The following is a 19622-nucleotide window of genomic DNA, read 5'->3' as shown; positions in this document are numbered from 1 at the left end:
TGATCTACTCATTTCACTCACGTGAAGAGAATAAACCTAATTTCCAACAATGCTCCTTTTTATATTGCTGCAGTTCAGTTTTGAAGGAAATGTTACTTGAATTTTATCTGACCAGCTTCTCTCATACTTTGAAGGCAATGTGACTCAGATTCTAAAGGAGGGACATTAGACATTCAAGGGATTGATTTGTTAGAGCTAGATAGCGTGTGCTGAATTTCATTACCATTTTCTTATTGTGTTTATGCTATATTTATCTAGCCTACGCCACATGCAGCCTTGTGTTATGCATGGCAGGCCTGTTTCAGGGAGAGAATTCTCACTCTGGCCACATTATAGTGTTACTAGATTTTAAATGGCTTCCTTTAAGCTACAGAGAACAAATGCTATGAGACAGAAAAGCTTGGCTTTAGGTTAAAATTGTATTATTTACATGCAGACTGTGTTTCATATGTATAAGTCACAGAGATAAAAAGCTTATGTGTTTCAAAACAGATCCCAGATGGATGGGTCTGTTTAAACCATGACAGCTTCTGCCATTCAGTTGTGTGATGGGTCCATATGATCCGGTCTGTCTCCAGACAGCCAGTATTCCATCAATCAGGGTCTCACTAGGTCTCAGTGTAGCACTGCAGTGGAAGATTAAGTGAGGACACCTGCTGATAACAACCACAGGTACAAAATGTGAAATGACTCATCTAGAATAAACGGAGTCTTGAGGCCAGTTAAGGCTGTTGCTGTCCCACTGTTGATGTAAGATGGTCAAAATGGACATTGATAAATAACAAGGTTTATTGGGACTTGTTTTCCAGTCCCCTGCTGAGGAGCCTTACAATATTTCATGTGTTTCTCTGTGTTGTTGCCTGGCTACAGCCTTCCTCAGAATATGGCATATTTTTATCACAGTTGCTGTGTGTTCTCCGTACTTTCCCCGGTTGCTGTGTGTTTTATGCGTGGACATTATTTGTTGGAAGATGCCCAGTTCTTCATAGAATGTGGCAGATAAAGCAGCACATTGTCTCATCTTATTTGTCCTGCAGCGGGGTTTATGCTACAGAATCGGTTTTGCCTTTCATTGTTCATTAGTGAACAGTTACACACCTGCAGTCCTGATAAGCGTCATGGCCATTAGCGCGGGCCATGCTGTCATCAGCGATAATAGTGGCCATTTCCTCTGACTCTCGCAGTTGGAGGTGATGATGAACCAGGCCCATTATGGTGGTCACATGTGTCTCTGTGCAGGATCTGATGGCGCGTCCTCCCTCTGATTAATGCAGACATTTATTAATTAGCCTTTTCAGATAATTGATTCCTGGAAATGAATAGCTACCTTTAGCATCCCAGTGTGAAGCCGTAAGTTGGACCCCTTCAAATAAATCACAAGCCTTTAATTCAGTGCCACTTTAAATGGATGGTAGCTTTGTGAAGTATGATAGCCTAAAGACAACAGCCTCCCGAGGCTCAGCAGTATGCAGCCAGTAGGGCACGGGCTGCACTCCAACTTATTACCTGAACCACAGGCAGGCGACATGCTCCCTCGCTCCTTCTCTTTCCATCTCTCACTCTTCCCCTTGCTTTCCTTCACTCCGTCTTTATCTCCCTCTCAGAGGAGAGACCTGGCTTCACAGCCTGGGAGAAGAAGCCACTTAGCAGATAATGATGTTTTGCCTCACCAGCCTCTGACACAAATAAGGCAAGTGGGCATGGAGAGGGAGCTTGCCCATCTGCCACGGCTTCATCATTCCTAATATGCCATGCGTATCCCTGGGAGACCAGCAGGGGTTTGTGGGAAGTGAGGAAGCCATTACCAACAGTAAACAGGCTGCTGGCCAGCCTTCATCATACACTATTGTAGCAGATGCAATTAGATACAAACAAAGATGCCCTTTACACCTGGCACTAATACAGCGTGTGCCTCGTATGCTAATTGGGTGGATTGTGTTTATGTCGGGTATTAATATCCATCTTACGATGCACATAGAAATCTGATTAGTCATTCTCTTGCCAAAAGTATACTGATAATGTTTATGTCTTAAACGTTGCTAATAAATATTTCCTGGCTCCTGTATGAAAGACATGCTTGAAAGAGTTTTTGTAAATGTGGCAAAATGGATCCCTAAACTCTGGATTCAGTTTAAGAACCCAGAATGTGGGGTACCAAGTGAGAGTGCTCCAATGCAACAGTGACCCCCATTCAACATAAAAGGTGACTGTGCTCTCATTTGTGTCCCATAACATCATAAACAGAATGAAAGCTGTTAGCATGCAAGAAGCAGCAAGCTTGTCATCTGTAGATTTCATCAGCTGTGGTCAAGAGACGTTAATTCTCTGAGTTAGCCAGTCTATAAAATGAATGAACCAGTTGGCTGCTACCCAGTGAACACGGATTGCAAGCTGGTAGAGATCAGAAAAAGATGCGTGCTGTGTACATAACACTTAAAAAGATAGTTGTATATGGGTTTCGTCAAACTTGTTACTGACCATATTGTAGAATCACCAGATGCCAGAAACAGTTTCGGTGAATATTCCCAGTGTTTGTAAAGTGTGAAAGGAACATTGGCTAAAGTTACTGAGATACAATCAGATCCTGTTCGTTGGCTGACCACAACATCCACCTGGAGAAGGAGCAGCTGAAACAGAATCAAATGCTTGTGTTGTTTGGTTCCCCTCGGAACTATATAAAATAGTTCAGCAGCTTTAAAACTATTTGATATTTCCTGTAAACCAGTGGAAGTGTGAACAGGCTCTGTCACGTATCATCTAACTGAAATGACCCCAATTCAGTTCACGAACCTTTAACATTCACCTCTCCAGAGAGCTTGCCACCACTTTCCAAATCTCTGTTTTTCCCATCCACGCTGCCACTCACTCCCTAAATCCTGTGTGGCCGGGGCTCCGTCTGCCCTGAGGGGAGGGTGGGAGGGATAGGAAGCTGGGCTGGAAGTGTGTCGTGCACCTGGGGCTTCAGTCCCAGCAGGGCGAGGGTTTGTTTCCACCAGACTAATCCAGAGTAGACTCAGGGAACTGTGTGCTTAAACAGACATCTGGCTGCTCAGTGTGAAGCAGCATCCTCTTCAGATTTCAGATCAGATTTAATGCTCCTTGCTTAAAAGAAAAAGCCTGTAGTTAATACAATGCATATTGTTTTACTGTCTAGCTTTGAGTGGTTGTATTAAGATAAAGTGGCAGAGGAGCTGGAGGAGTTGCGGTTGAAGCAGAGGACAGACAGCTAAAACTGTAGTATTCCTGTGTAGGTTAAGGTGGTCTTCTAACATGGATGGCTTCTGGTATTAGTGGGTGCAGTGATGTGTTGCAAGTAGTCTCAGGTTCTTTCAGTAATTGCGTGTATAAATGAACCATTCTCCTATCAGCCACACTTGGGAGAGTTTAAAGTCTACCATTTGCCTCTAATCATCTAAATTTCTCCAGAAAACCAGCAGTTTTAGTGCTTTCACTGCGCTGATTGGCACACTGCGCTTACTGCACCCTGACTGCTACTTCTGTCTGTACAGTGTGGCTGGTGTTACAGTGGAAACTGACATGCACTAAATGAGTTGACACTACCAGAGAAGACATTCCACTTTGGATCTGGTTCCCTGTTGGCAAAATATCCAGAGTCTGCAGCTAACAAATCTTTTGACTTTTTATATCTTGTGGAGCGTATTTTTAATGACAGCTAAAAAGAACCTTGTGGCTCTTATTTTGTAAACTTGCTTCCTGTCCTCAGCCAAAGGTCATTTGCGAGCTAAAAGAAACATCACTCTGTAAAAACTTAGTGTAACCGCAAAAGGGTTATGTGTTTCTGTAGTTTCAGAAGATGAAGAGAGTAACAGCTCTTCTGGAGTGAAACAATCAGAAAATCACATTACTTTCAGGAGTCAGAAACTCGCAATTAAGCCATAATACAAGTTTATATCATTATGGATATATCATATTTCATGTTACTCATTTCATTTTCAGATAGCATCAGGCCATGATGAGGCTAGGCCATGCAAAATTGCAGACAAAAAGTGATCACAGATTTAAATTGAATCTTAGCTCTTTGGTTATTTTTACCTTCAGTTGGTTGCCCATATTGATAAATGGTAAAATGCTATTGAACCCCAATCCTAGACACCACGTGACCTGACAGGTGTGTGTTGCACTTAACAATGCAGATGTCAGTTGTTTGTCAATCACTGGCCCGACTTTAGTGGCCCCCCTGAAGCTGCTGCCACCATCGTCTAAAGGTTTCACAAACACTGTCATCTTTGAAAATAAGGGCTTGTTTTACTGGAATTTGCTGTGGATTTTCATGGTCTCCAGAGGATAAAACTTTCAACGCTTTGGTTTCACTTGTCCATATCAAATGTCAACATTTCATGTTCAGGTTGAAGCTAGCTGAGCACATTCATGCTTCACGGTGGATGAAAGCTTTCTGTTTTGAGCTTTCCTTTGATGCTTCCTTCAGGACAATCTCTGTAGTTTCAGCTACACAGAAAGGCTTTACTTGTTAGCTTGTTGCCTATTTTGTCCATTAAATCTATTCACTGTACTGTATGTGTATTCTCTGTGCCATTGCAGAACCAACAGACTAATCAGGGATGTCATTGTACTGTGGAAGTCTCTGTTTGAAAGACTTTTTTTGCTGAAGACACATAGTGTATTCTTTAGGAAAGTGAGCTGCAACTACTGAAAATGTCCTCAGCGTCTGTAAGAAGGATGTTCAGAAAGCTATTCTTGAAAACACTTCCAGCTAAATGGAAATTCAGTCACTGTCAAATACACGCAGGCGATTAATGACAGTCATGAACTGGTTTGTAAAAGATAAATACCCTCACCCAGGATGGGAGGCATGGGATAGGTGAGTGACTGACGTTTCATACGCTTAGAAGTGAAGGCAAACAGTTTATTAGAGTGGGTATTATTTTTCAGCAGAGCTTCACAGGGTTGTGTCTTTTCACTTTCTCTCTGTGGCTCCAAGGGGAAATCTGAGGAGATGCACAGCAAACAGGACAAGAGAAACCCAATTCCCCCCACTGCAGGGCTCCTCCCTGCGAGCAGGTACACGCAGACTGCTTTCTCATTTAAACAGGAAATGGTGGAGAAATATCTTTGTCTCATGTACTGTTACAGAGCCCAACCATATTCCAGAATAAGCAGTAGAGACATGGAACATGTCTTTGTTAAGTTTTGCTGAATCAGGATGTTTGACTTTCACCAGGCTGACAGTAAAACATGTCAGCATGTTAATGATGCTGCTGTCAGTGGAGACAAGAACATGCAAGTCCAGTGCGGGGACAGGTGTCATTCAGAGACACTCTTTGTCTACTGCATGTACAGTGCATGGGGCTGTATGTCGTCCTGGAAAAATGAAGGCCTTCATTATGGGGTGAAGAGCTGCACTGTGACCTCTGTGTAATTCATGTTGTTTCCTCGATGATGCCAGCTGCACTGTATGGGCTCATTTATCCCTCTGGAATGTGGAGAAAAGTCCTCAGCTGCGGTCCATACGAAAGACATGCAGAGTGATTATCCTGACGTGTTGATATGAAATATTCTAACAGTGCTACAGTGACTGTTCTGTTTTGCTTTTTTGTAAATATTGTATACACTAGAAAGAAAAGATACGAAGTAAGATATTAGTTAAGTTTTTAAACTTGAGGAGGAAACTCCACAACTATTAGCTGTCTGTTTCTACCTACTTGTCTGTTGTTCAATCACGTATGCCCTGATGAAGGTCTGATAGACCGAAAGCTCAAAATGAAGTGAAATACTGCAGAGATGTAAGTATAAGAAAACCTCTTTAATCAGTTTGGACTCATTGATGCTTCCATCACCACGGTAAAGATTTATCCGGGAGTGGTCGTCATTATGCATTATGTCTATCTATTTGTAAATTGGGTGGACTGGCCCTTTATAAACAAAACTTCAAAAGAAAATTCAAGATGATCTGACAAAAGTACAGCCAATGTTTTGACAGCCAAGTCCTAATTGAGATGGGTAATGGAAAAACACTATAGCAATAAACAGTTTTCACAATGGCAGCAAATTCCAAGTTCGACAAATGAATAACCAGCATAAGAAAAAACACGCAATCATACTGAATACTGAAGTGGAGGCAGCAGACTCACAGACCTTAAGTCTCAAAACGACTAATTAAAACTTATCCACATGGATCGATGAATTGAAGCTTTTTAAGTTGCTGTGTCCAGGCAGATCGACTGTCACTGCTCATCCTGATGATTGTTTCTCTGTTTATGTCAAACTGTTGTAACTGTCATATACATAAATGCATCATTCCCTTTTTGATTAAACCAGTATGATGTTTGATCTATCAGTCAAGCTGGTAAAAATAAAATGTAAATTAAATACCGTACACATTATATTCCCATTTGCAAATAGGAAGATGGAGACTGACAATAGTTCAGGTCTTGGGTGTTGCAGAAGAGGTGCTGCCTCCAACCATCCTGCTAAACTGGAAAACATGTTTATCATGGAATAAAGCTTATGGACACAACATCAGGGAGAAATAAAAATTGTTTTTCATAGTTTGCTCATTGCTTTTAATAGTAATTTACTCAAAATGTTTTGTTTTTTATGTTCACATGACGATGCCAAAAACACACATGATCCAGTATTTAATGCCGGCGTTTTTTCACCAACATTTACATGTTTGAGTTCTTAATCACATCATATACAGCTTTACGAGTTGAAATGTGCTCGGGGGAGTTGACTTAATTGTATCCATAAGCAAAGGAGGGCTTTGACATTATTTCAAATGTGGTCACTATAAACATTTGTGGTTACACCCACATGAGAAGGCCCCAGAGCAGAGAATAAATCATCTTTGGCCACATATTTTCACTCAGCCCTGACATCCCCCCTCTCTCTCTCTTTCCACCTCCGCTTCCATTATAATCATAGTTCTCTCTCTCATTCTTTCTGACAGGACTAAACATTTGAGTTACACTACAAGCATGTTGTGAAATCACAATTTATTACAGTGAAATTTGGGACCAAAATCATTTCATTTCAATGGAATCAGTCAAGCTGCAACTTCTGAAGCCAACGGCAAGTGCCAAAAAATACAGTTCCTCGAATGGCCCCCTTGATATTATTACTAGAACAGTCATTTTAATATTATTACACTCCAGAAACTGACTGATTGTGATCGGCTGTAGGCTTAAATGTCAAGATGTAACGTTATGCCTGCCTTTCAGGATGAATTATGCAAAGTAGCATAGCAGTGCTGTTGGGTTGGTACCATACAGTTAGACAGTTAGCATCGTAGAGCAGCATATAGCCTAATTTCTCAGCTTAGTTTGTCAGCCTTACTTAGCTTAGTAGCATTGAGGTAAGAAGGTGTGTTTCAGCAGCCAGGCTTCATGCAACCTTCCTCAGCTCCATCCTTGGTTTACTTTTTGGACATTTTTGGATTAGCTGGGAGTTTGGAGGAGTCAGGCACTTCCAAGATGGAGTCTGGAGCCACCACACTGAGCTGACACAATGGCTCTTCAGAAATCTTCTGTTGACATCACAGAGACGTTACATTTCCCTCTTACTCTTCATGTGATGGAGCTCTGAGTATCTGAGTAACTGAGTTTTGCTGTGGCACCTTGTGGTCTGACCTGATACATTTTCAGTTTATGTTGGTGTTATAGCTGTTAGATGTTGCAGATGCTGAAAGCACAATAAAAAGAAAGAAGAAAGTTATGTTGTGGATAAGGTCAAATCAAAAGCAGGAGGGACTGTTTTACATTGATTTTTATGTTTCTATACGCTGCATTTACCATCTGCCTCTTCAAACCCAATGGAAACCTTATGAATGCTAATTACCTATAAGGTGATCATCCACATGAATGAAACATGTTGGGGTAGAAACCAGACTGAATGAGGGAAGAGAGAAAAGTCTTCTAACACTTCCTCAGTGCTCTGTAACTCTATGTACAGCCTGTCTTTTCAATGGTGACTTGGAAGGGCTCCATGAAAACGAAACTAGATTTTGGAATATTATGCATACAGTATGTTTTCTATGCTTTATGCTTCTTCTTTCTGTTCACATATTAAAGTTCTGGCATGATTCCAACACGTGAAAGTTGAACAGTTGCAAATTTTCAAACAACCACAAAGTGTCATTCTCTGGCTTTTCAAATATAGGCATGTTTTCTGTATCACAGTCTTGGCTACGTTTGGAGAGAAGATTTGCTCCCTTTGTTGGGGGCCTTTGCAATGGAAACTCCAATGCTGGTCCAGTCATGCAGTCTTTCACTGAAAAACAGAAGATCTATGAATCATTTCAATTTCTGGCCACCACCGCTCCCATCTTTTCTTTTCTCTCCATACTGTATTTTGTTGAGCTCAAGTCCTTCAAAAAAGCAGAATCTTCTTGAATGTAAATCCATCAAATTCTGGTCATCCTGTAGGATTTGACTTCAAGTCATTCTCATAGCTAGGGTTCAGCTTGCCAAAGCCTGCATCTTAACCTCCACCTGACCTCCATTGCTACCCTTACAAGTGCACTCCACACAATGAACTGTTTTTGATACCTGACTGGACGCTATGGATATAGGCCCCCAGAAACATTAAAGTTGTTGCTGTTTGAGACAATTTCTCAGATTTCACAGAACTCCCTCCTGAGACACAAAAAAGCTATGTGAACTATGTTCACATATGCAGTCGTACTCCCCAACACCTGGAAACACACTTTCATTTGTAAACTCTGTGTAGTTCCCTTCTAAGCATCCCTCCTGGATGTGTCAATGTTTTCACAGACACGTCCAATTGGGAGGGGACCCCGAGAGAGGATCCAGAGGACACGGGGGGATTACATATCCCATCTGGCCTGGATGTTTGGGCCTCCTTGCTTAGCCTGCTGTCACTGCTAGCCAGACGCGGATAACATTCAGAAAAGGGCTGGATTTGACTTTTCATAAGCTGTGCTTCCTTTTTGCTTGCAATGAATGAACAATCACATTCTTGTCATTTTCAAGAACATGAAAGGAAATGCCTGAAGTAGCACTGCGTGTCATCATATGCAGCATGGGAATTGTAAGAAGAGGCCTTTCCACTGTTCCTTCCTTCTTATCAGTTATGGACCTTTTGTTCTTTGTGCATACACACTGCCTCTGGGTTGGACATGTCATCACAGAACTATTTGTATTGCGAAACGGAGGGTGCGAGGTTAATGAAATGCCTTTTTAACAGCCAGTGTCCCTCTATAGCCACAGCCAAAGGACAATGACACTGTTATGTCGTCTGGTTTTAAGATGGGACACAGGCAGCGGTGTCCGCGGCAGAGTCAGAGGTTTTGCACGTAGTGAATGTACTTTTGTGATGGCTCTTCACAAAAGAGCCACACATCATGTCAAACAACGCTGTGTACAATGAAAGAGCATTATGCTGTGATGTATAGACTTGTACCATCTGGATTCCTGGCAAGTGACAGAGAGATGGTTTGGAGGCTCAGACTCTTTGTTTGATTTTCTGTGACTTTCATTAAGGATGAGATCGCATTTATGTGGTCCGTACCCATCGGGGATGATGGCACACATGAAAATACAATGACTACATACACAGACACAGATATCTAGGCAGTGCCAGATATAGAGATGAATTGTTTCTTTCAGTCTGCAGGTGTTGTATTGTGCAGCCAAAATAAAATCAGGTCAGCTTTGAACTCCCCCGCAAAGTTGAAGAGAACTTTAAGGGAAGTTGAGCTGCAGGAGGCTAAAAGTACACATATGGAATGTTTGCTATATAATAAAAGTACATGTACGAATTAGCCCAGTGCCTGATATTTGTCGTTTCACCACAGTGACATGACAGGAAGACATCAAGCCTTAATAGACTCAGATATATAGTAGACCCAGGCTGAGCTGCAGTATTGTTGCGGTTGTTATCAGGCCCAGATGTGACAGCGCAGCCAGCAGGTATTCACAGCTCTCCTGGAACAGTGCCAAACAGGAAGCTGGAATAATAACAGCTTCTCAGCTATATGCCACCGCCCCGGGACATCAAATTCAACCAGCGCAACGCACCTCAGGTCCGCGTGTGCGTCACACCGCTTCAGTCGCCCTGCCAAGCCGGCCAACAAAAGCACAGCAAAGGGAAGTTTTATCTGTTAAATTGTTGCCACGGGATAGATCATCAAACTGGGCGTCCTCCCTTAACTTGTTAATACCCCACTTCTTCCAAAAAAAAAAGGGACCGTTAAGTGTGTGTTGTTGAAGGTTACTCATAATCAAATCATTTAGGATTTTGGCATCGGAGCATGGAAGGCATTTTAAGTGTTTCCTGTGAAATGTGTGCTAATTTGTTGCAGATGAGAGCACAAATCACTGTCGCAGTTGTCAAACAGACATGAGAGGACATTTTAACATTTTATGTATCCGTCATACTTTGCTTTGGTCAAATCATGCAATGTTGTATGCACTGACATATACAGTCTTTTATTTTTTTTATTTAAATTGTTTTATGAGTAAATGTTGCTCGTACCACTTAATATCTTGATTCAAGTGATCACAGGTCAATAACAGATAACTGTCTCAATTGTACATGAGTCAATTATATACCGTATTATCATTGTAAAATATTTATTAATTTGTAAATATACTTTTTCACTGGTTTAGACACCTGCCCCAGGTAACAGCTACCACTGGTAATTGATACATGTAACAGCCTACTTATGGTTATAGCACATTTGTGAACAGATAGTGTACATATGTACAAACAGCAGTGAGCCTCTGTGAGCACTGAGCTGTGATCAGAGCCCTGCTGCAGGCATACTGCCTTCTGTGTCTCCAAAACACAGGTTGTGTATTGCTTAAACTGTAAAATGCTCCTACCTACATCTAACCACTTCGCATTTGTGGATATGTCTTTCTCTACATTTTGCTCACAAGCCAATAAAGCAAATCGTTTCTCACATCACAGCACTGTGTGTGGCTGACCTTGTTTTTACTCCAGTAAAAAGCCAATTGGTGTCAGCCCTTGTTGTTTTCTGGACTGCTCTACTTCATCGTACTTAGGGAGGTAATAATCATACATGCATTGTTTAAAATCACCTTCCCAACAAAAAGTGACGGATTTATTTATTTATTTATATATTTATATTTATTTTATATATTTATTTATTTATTTTATTTATTTTATGCCCACAATACCGACCAGTGGTTTCAGTGGACTGTGTTGACTGTCTCTTGTGCCATGTTATTGACTTCCTTCTGCAGATCAATACGTTTTCTCATCTTAAACAGACTTAATAAATAAGTGTTATATTAAATGCTCAACGATTTTCTCCTTTACTTCTTAAATTCTACTATTTGTCGTTTTCACCACAGTACAAGCAGATCTTACAGTGTGTGTGTGCGTGTGTGTGTGTGTGTGTGCGCACGCACGCACGGTACAAGTATGTGTGTATCTTATTAAACCCACTAAACCCACCTATCAGAATCTCTATGAAATGCACCGGGCTTTCAGCTAACTCTGATGTAAACCCATCCACAGCAATATTGGATGCTAAGAGGAAGGCGGCATCGCAAGAAAGTCCACAAACAAATAGAGGAAGGTGGATGAATGAGTCAAACAAAGCCATGACTTTCACCCAGTCCTGTCCTGTGATAAACCAAAAGTGAAGGATCTTTTCCTAAACCTAAGGAAGGCTTTGTACGTCGCTGGGATGAGAATGTGTAGAGGACAGCCGGAGCAGTTGCTCCTTGCTTGCAGTGAGACCAGGTTGGATATTCAAGCTCTGTAGGGTTTTTATCAAGGTCACTGATGCCACTTGGTTCAGTCCCTAGATCCAACCCTCCTCAGATAACCACGACCTTGATGACTGAGAATGTTCAGACTGTCTCTTGTGATCTCACATCTCTTTCTCCACTTTACGAAAGGAACTGCAACCATCACTCCCAGAGGAACTGAAATACCTGTAGTTAGTACACAACAGCTGTGGCAGTGAGCTATTTCTGATTTAGATTTTTCTAAGCTTTATCTTCGATCATGCCGTTTTAATAGTGGAAAACCCACTGGGTTCTCATTTTGAATCTGGAACCATAGTTGACGTCAAGCAGTTTTGCTTTGGCTTTACTTCAGACTTCCATATTTAGTGCAAAATAATCATGGCTGTATTGCTTCCCAGACATCATGTTTCAATTTATAATTACAGACGATTCCAATGATTTCAGCATCAAAGTTTTACTCAATTAGAGAATTTTGTCTCTGTGACTTTTCTGGTGACTGCTTTCGTGGCAGTTTTTCCTGTTTGTCATTGTGTGCTTTTCTTTTAGCATTTTTATGTTGGAGGTGCAGTAACCTTTAATAGTGGGTCATTTATTTGTCTAGGCCTCCTTGGATAATTGGTAGACTCATGTTTGTTTGTACATATAGGCCTGTGCTTTTACCCATTCTCTGAAACACCCCGATAACCCTCATCATATACCAACTGAAACACAGATCAAAATAATACACAGGCTTCACATCACCGCAGTGAAACATTGCTAAAATGCTTTCTAAATGTGAAAATGCTTTCTGATTATCTTGAGGAATTCATACTGACCAGCTCTTGATCCTGCCTCAGTAACTGGTATTTTAGTGATACAGTACTCTAGCTGGCCACCCTCAATTCTTCTGAAGTTCAGCTGTGTTATTCACTGCAAGATGTGTACTGTAATATTCTTGTAAGGGATTAAAATGACTTTGGTATTCATGCCTTTTTTGCCATCAAGTCTTTACTGTTTAATGTTTTTAGCCTTACTTTTATCTTTAGTATTATCAAATCTATTGTTATATTTTCATTTTTATGTGAAGCACTTTGAGTTGCATGTCTTGTATGAAAGATGCTACACAAATGCATTATTATTATTATTATTATTATTATTATTATTATTATTATTATTATTATTATTATTATTATTATTGCAGTGACTTTTTAGTGCTGAGCTGTGTACTGATAACAAGCTTTACCACTTTCAATTCACTGTATTCTGTTTACGGTGCCTTTTTTTATGCATAATTAGAAGCACATCCACTACATCAATTTCCCCCCCCAAAAAAAAGAAGAAGAAGGAAAAACTGTGCAGCCATCACTGATTTTTGGGCTCCTTGCATTGTCTGCTAATGAGGTCTTGAGTGTGTGTAAGTGACATTCATTTAGCCATTTCAGCCATGGTGGTTAATGCTGCTCATGCTTAATGCCCATATCTTATTTCATACCAAACAAACCACTGTCTCTCCAGTCAGGAATGTAAATCACATCTCTTCCTGTTTCTTTGTGGATTTCTCCCAGGAAAGGTCTGCTGAGTCCACATGAGACATCCAAATAATTAGTTACCTTGTTGGAGATAAATAAATATGGGATTGCTCATGAAGTTACACTGGGTCAGAGACATAAATTCAGAAAGTGGAACCAAAATAATAACTCCACTTGGTTCTGGAGGCTCTTAAATGAACTGCTTATTGACTTCTCTATGAGCTTTTTTTTCTGCACTGCTGCAGGTTAGCCATGGACTACAAGACTTGTAGAATTTTGTGTGTGTCAAGTGAGAAAAGATGATCTGGTGCTGTCCACATTCCCTTGTCATGATATTTATGGGACCACCCCACTTATCTTTGCTCTTTTTGTCTCACAGACCAGCACATGTCACACAAAGACGAGGCTGGTTGGGGCATTTCTGGTCTGGGTCAGAAATGCTCTTCTTCCTGTTCTCAGATGTGACCCCACAGCTCAGGAAGCTCTTTGCAGCTGTACCACCTTCCCAACTGTGACAGCAGCTCTGAATGGCAGGATGTCCTGCTTTGACTTCCCCTGGGAGGCTCTGTCAGAGGCCAGGCACCACTGGAAGGTTCACTGGTCCGGAAGGATCCTGAGGGCCACGAAACGAGGTGGTTACATGTTTCACATCATACTTGAATAAGGCTACATTTACACACACACCAGTCATACAATGCAGTTTGGCAGAAAGTGGGTAAGGTAGAGCCCTTATTCAGATAAAACTACTACAGAAATTTTATCTTGTTTATTAATATTTTTTAATGTTTATGTGTGAATTTAATTACTGTTTTTGCAGTTCCTGATTTGCATCCCTCAAAGGATCGACTGTTCAGATGTCAGTTGTGTCTCATTAGCTGCTAACAGTATGCACTGAAGGTGAATGTGTGTGCGTGTGTGTGTGTGTGTGTGTGTGTGTGTGTGTGTGTGTGTGTGTGTGCAGTGTGCCTGTGTGATATCAAAAGTCGTTACACTGACTTTGCAGATAATGATGTTGCAAATCTGTTCCAGAGTTGAGCTGCACAAACGCCAAAATCTCCCTTCAGTCTTAAAATGGATTTATGGATAATGCAAAGAGTTGATAGAGTCCTACTGTGTGTAGGATTTGTTTTACTGTTCCAGTTCAGATTTCTACTGTTGATGTAGCCACCACAACACCACACAGCTGTATCCCATGTGATCAGGCAGTAGTAAGCTTCAATATATCATCTGAAATTTGTAGGAGAAATACAAGCAGCATGTGCTGACTAGTCACTTTTCTTGCAGTCCAAGTTGCATTTTTGAGGAAATGTATGTCAGCTACTGCGCAGCCACTGAGCTCAGTCACATAGCCATCATAGGTATGGCATAACCCCTTGATGCAAAAGTAGAAATCCAGCTTTACACCTTGACACTGGAAGATCCAAAAGGCTCCTGTCTGACCAGTCAGTCAACACACAGGTTGAGAAATGGCACACTAATTCAGAGACACATTCTGGGCCATGAAGTGGTTTTAAAGTAAAATATCTAAATCAATTCTATAAGAAACTGAAGTAAAACCAATATGATCTATTTTCTTGGTTTTAGTTTGTATGCACATGTTCTACCATGTTGAACCTGCTGTTTAAAAAGAAGACCTTATAGCTGTTTTACTTCATTACTACATTATCAAGGCAAATATAAATATATTTATATATAAATAATAGGTAACAACTACCAGGTTGCTGGGAAATTGACATTTGAATTGAGTATGGATGGTGCTGTCAACCTGTAATCAGACTGTTCTGTAGCACGAGGATAATGATGGAGTGGTTGAATAAGTGTAAATATCTTGTAATGCTGTAATTATAGGTCATAATCTGATTAAAATATACATTTAAACAAGTATAGCTTCGCTGCCTCACTACAACAAGGCATTTTGATTAAGTAACCAAGGAATCCTGTGGCAAAAATTGTTGCGAAACCCTGAACAAGCTGTCTTTGATAATACTTAAACGAAACTTAGGTGACTGCAAGACTGGAAATACCATTTTGTAATCTGTCTGGAGCTGATAGACGCTGTCTGAGCTGAGGTCTGCTGGGGTGAAGGGTTCTGCTGCCTTGTGTCTGAGGTTACTGCAGGAAGAGTGCAAAACTCATCTGCTGGATTTTCCTGTGCACAAATCATCATCCTGTCTCAGAGGAATTATTTTTACTCGACTTATCAGCTCCTGAGTATCCTCTAAAGGTCAGTTTTTGGTGCACAGTCCATCATACTTTGTAGACAAGTGCTTTTTCACATGCGTATTCTCATGGTTTCAGATAAGCAAGTGGCCCATTCTTTTCTTCCTAACATGCATACCATCATTGTTCACCAGTTGGACTACATGACTTGTTAGGGTCGTCTGACACTGGGGACTGAGACAGCGCTCAGGATGACACGATGACTGCATCCCATCAGAATGTCAATGCCTCGGCCCAGCTGAGTCCAGCTCACTTCCTGTGGATCAGGGCTTTCTCTCATGCACCACTGAATGGGGGTGGTGTGACAGCGCTGAATCGGGTTCCTGTTTTTGCTCTTCAATCGAAAGTGATCCGCTTGCCAAGGTTCTGCCCACTTTTCAACTTTCTGTCCACTAAAAACAGACCCAGGAGCTCTGGGGAAAAGAGAAGTGAAAGTCATTAGTTACTTTGGAAAAAGGCCGGAGAGGAAAGGCCTTTATTTTGAAATCAGTGTATAGAGCTTCCTTATGGGGATTTTTACAGAGAGACAGTCATATTTGATGCGGAATGAGAAGGTGACATCTGGTTTTGCTGTGCCCTCCAGTTAGTTCCTCTGTGTAGATTTGGGTTGGTTTTAGCTTCCTGCCTCCACACAAGTCAGATGTAAGTTGTATTGAGAATATGGAGAGGAATATAATTGAGAAAGTAACTCTCATAGGAGCAAAGTACCAGTATTCTGCTGTAACGTAATTAATAAAGTTAGTCTTGTTTCACAACTTTAGTGTAAATTTTGTAATTTTGGTCATTAGTCAAACTAGTCAGAGTGAAGCTGCTACAATAGAACATAGCAAAGAAGACAGCTGGTCCAAAGATAAGCATGTCAACAAAAAGTTAGTCCAGCTGAAAGTGAAATTGAGTGGTTGGTATGGTCCCTCATAGCTTAACAAAAATGTTTGCATGAACAAGCAGTAAGTTACCGTTGAAACATTTGGACCCACAAAATCTAATAGATGTTTACAGAGGACAGAGTGAGTGCTCTAACATCCTCTTTGCACCTTCAATTAAAATGTGTTTTGGGTGATCTGATTGCATGCAGACAGTGCTTTAACAACATGAAAGTACAGGTATAAATGCACCCAAGATACACTGAGAACAGATTGTAATTCAATTAGCCAAACCACTTCAGAGGTGGTCAGGGATGCATTGTGAGCACACTGAACACAGTGTAAATGCAATTTTAATGTCAATCCGCATACAACAACTACGCGCCTGAACAAACCTGTTCCTAGGTACCAAATGGTCACTGCAACCCTCTTCAGCTGTATGGCCAAGCACAAGTGTGCGTCTCTTCTGGATAACACCTGCCGCAGTCTTACTTGGCTTAACATTTGCCAGGTGGTCAGAAACAAATCTATATTAATGCTAATGTTGCTCTGGCTCTACCAGATGTCGAGGTTGCCAGAGGTAACTATTTGTGAACCATTTGCCAAAATAACTTTATAAGGTGATAATTTGTCAATATTTGCCATGTCAGTCAGTTGAGGTTTTAAAACAGAATAGTCTAAAATGATGTAGTTCCTAGAATGGGATCAAGCTCCAAGAATGTTGGATCCTACAACTCCCACAATGCAACTTTATGGCATCTTTTTGTTAGAGCTTCGCTGCTAAACTCACATCATTCAAACTTTCAAGCACGTCTTTTAACATGTTTGCAATGCAGGCTCTCTGTTAAACATCTGCAGTCTGAAGAAAATGGCCTGGATGACATCGCCAGGGTTGCATTTATTTTCTATTTCAAGTTTATTTGGTTTTGTTTATAACCTGTCTGATTATCTTTCTTGGCCTGACAGATGTATTTCTAACAATGTCACCACATTCTCAGATGCTTTTTGATTTTGAAAAAAAAAAAAAAAAAAAAAAAAAATTGTAATAAACTTTATTTTTCTGTTTACCTTCCATGTACATTCACCACAGTGGTATACAAAAAAAAATTAACATCTGTTTTTCCGATACCTCCGCAAAATCATTTTATCCCCTCCTACTGTAACAACAAGTCAAGTTTGTTGTTACAGTAGCAGCCCCTGGGATCCTCGAAATACATGATGCATAAATTGAGTTACTCCATGTAAACTTTGCTTGAACTTCACTGAAACAGAATATGAGCATTAGACGAACTCTTGCCACGGCCACAAACCCACAGGAATGCATATCGAGTTTTTGGCATGTCCCAGAGAAAAGAATATATTTTTAATTAATTGCACATTACTGTGGCTCAGAGTCCAGTTCCATCATCAAAGTTCAAATGTTTTCCATATCCTTTGAGAATGTGTTGATTACTTTCTTTCTGGCAGAGATGAGGTGGTGGAAAGATCTCACTGCTGCTCACTCCACAGTGTCTTACCTGGCTGTCCTTGTCACCAGGACTGTATAGGAACAACTGATGTAGGCTTTGGCAGGCCATACTGTAGGAAAAACAGACCAGAGCACGTGGTAGAGATATTCAAAGTAATAGAGAGCTGAAAGTGCATTTGCAAAAGCTGTTTTTGCCATAAAGCTACTGGAAGGAATTTTATCTTTGTAACTGCCAAAAAGCTTGGAATTGATGTTTTTTCTTTATTCCAAGACTTTAAAACTCCTTTAATGAGCATTTCAAGAACTTTTCTCCACTTGATGTTTTCACAAGTCATCCTACTGTTCTATAGTGCCAATGTTGAACACAAAATTTGAAGTTCTTTTGGTGTATTCTTCCCAAAGAGGAATACGTGACAGAATTTTGCAGGGCATTTGAGCCCATGCTGTATTTTGCTCCAAATATGCCTTGGGAAGACTGAGAAACGGCTCATTTCTCCTTGTAAAGAATTCCCTGCATTGCATACAAAACTATGTCAATGTTGACAGTGGTGTAGAGCAGCAGTACCTCTCCCAGGAAGAGAGACGAACAGCCTCACCACAACTCAGCAAACAGTCTGAGGCTCATGAAGGCAAAGGGTGTCTGAGTCACATCATCTCCATGACAACTACATGTGGAGCTGCTTCTAGAGTAGGCATTCTCATCCATGTAATGAGTCTCCTTGTATGAGCTGAAGAATCAAAATGGAAAAAGATTTGAGAGAGGGAGCTGTAATCTCAGCTGTAAATAGTGGGAATGCAAATGTCTATCTATCTATCTATCTATCTATCTATCTATAAAAATCTATAAAGTCTCTCTAGTATACTCTTCTAATGTGAATTTTAAGAGTCACTTCACCAAAAATACAAGTAAAACACATTTTCTCACCTACCTCTATTGGATTATAGCTATTACGATTGTAGTTTATTTGTCCAGGTTTTGGGATATCAGTTTCTAAGATTTGTCTGCACCCCAATACAATGGAATTTTATTTGTGAAAGCTAACTTTAACAGTACATCCTGAGGATGTGCTGGGATGCATCATCAGTGATGTAACCTGGGGTCATCAAGTGTTTAGGATCTTCAACATCAGACACTCTTGCCCAGGCAACCCAGCAGGGTGATCAATTCCCAGCTTGCATCCCCACAGCAGTTGACCATGGTGCCTTTTTCTGTCACAGCCCACCCCTGCACTTACCTACCGCTGGAGTCTTCTCTGCCACGCCCCGCTCAACTGCACACATGGGTCTTATCAGGCTCATCAGTCAGGGCATTTAAGGAGCAGTGTTCACCAGCTCAGTGCCAGATTGTCTGAGCTTCATGCCAGCGCCTCCAGCATTTGTGTCTTGCCTGATACCCGGTTCTGAACCCTGTTCCACCCTGACCCAATCTCCTTGCCTTTTTCCTTGGTTTGTTGCTGCTTCGCCAGTCAAGACCTTGGACCTGTTGGATAAGAGAGATCTACTTGCTTTTTCGAAATCTGTTTCTCCTCCACTGAAGTCTGCCAGTGATTTTAGCGTTGAAACAGTCTCATTCCAGCAAATCCATCTAAGCTCACTCTCGGCTTAGTACGGTACACTGTCGACTCAGTTTCCCTGTCATCTATCATCTTCAGTTAGTGGCCGGTACTGCACTTGGGTCCTTTGCTAGTCTGTGATACTCTCTTCAACCAAAGCCAGGTGGTGGCTTTCTCTGCGGCGTCAGTGACAGAGATGATGGCTCTCCTCTTTGCCAGTCCCACTAGCTTGAGTTTGATCAAGGCTTTTCAGAGTGACCAGCTTGCAAAGCCCAGCATCTCACCTCAAT

At 41.1% G+C, this 19622-nt stretch overlaps 1 long non-coding RNA gene across 1 annotated transcript in view; it reads left to right on the top strand.

Annotated features, from left to right (window-relative positions):
- LOC143336404 (uncharacterized) overlaps positions 1-13854 on the top strand; it is an 89181-nt gene extending 75327 nt beyond the window's left edge. Inside the window, exon 4 of the long non-coding RNA XR_013078520.1 lies at positions 13608-13854. This is a non-coding gene — a long non-coding RNA (uncharacterized LOC143336404). The remainder of the gene's footprint in view (positions 1-13607) is intronic.
- Positions 13855-19622: the final 5768 nt, after the last annotated feature.

This window comes from Chaetodon auriga, chromosome 18 (assembly GCF_051107435.1).
Source record: "Chaetodon auriga isolate fChaAug3 chromosome 18, fChaAug3.hap1, whole genome shotgun sequence".
In the NCBI taxonomy this organism is placed as follows: domain Eukaryota; kingdom Metazoa; phylum Chordata; class Actinopteri; order Chaetodontiformes; family Chaetodontidae; genus Chaetodon; species Chaetodon auriga.
Note: the sequence above shows the minus strand (reverse complement) of the source record. Positions and strands in the feature narration are given on the sequence as shown.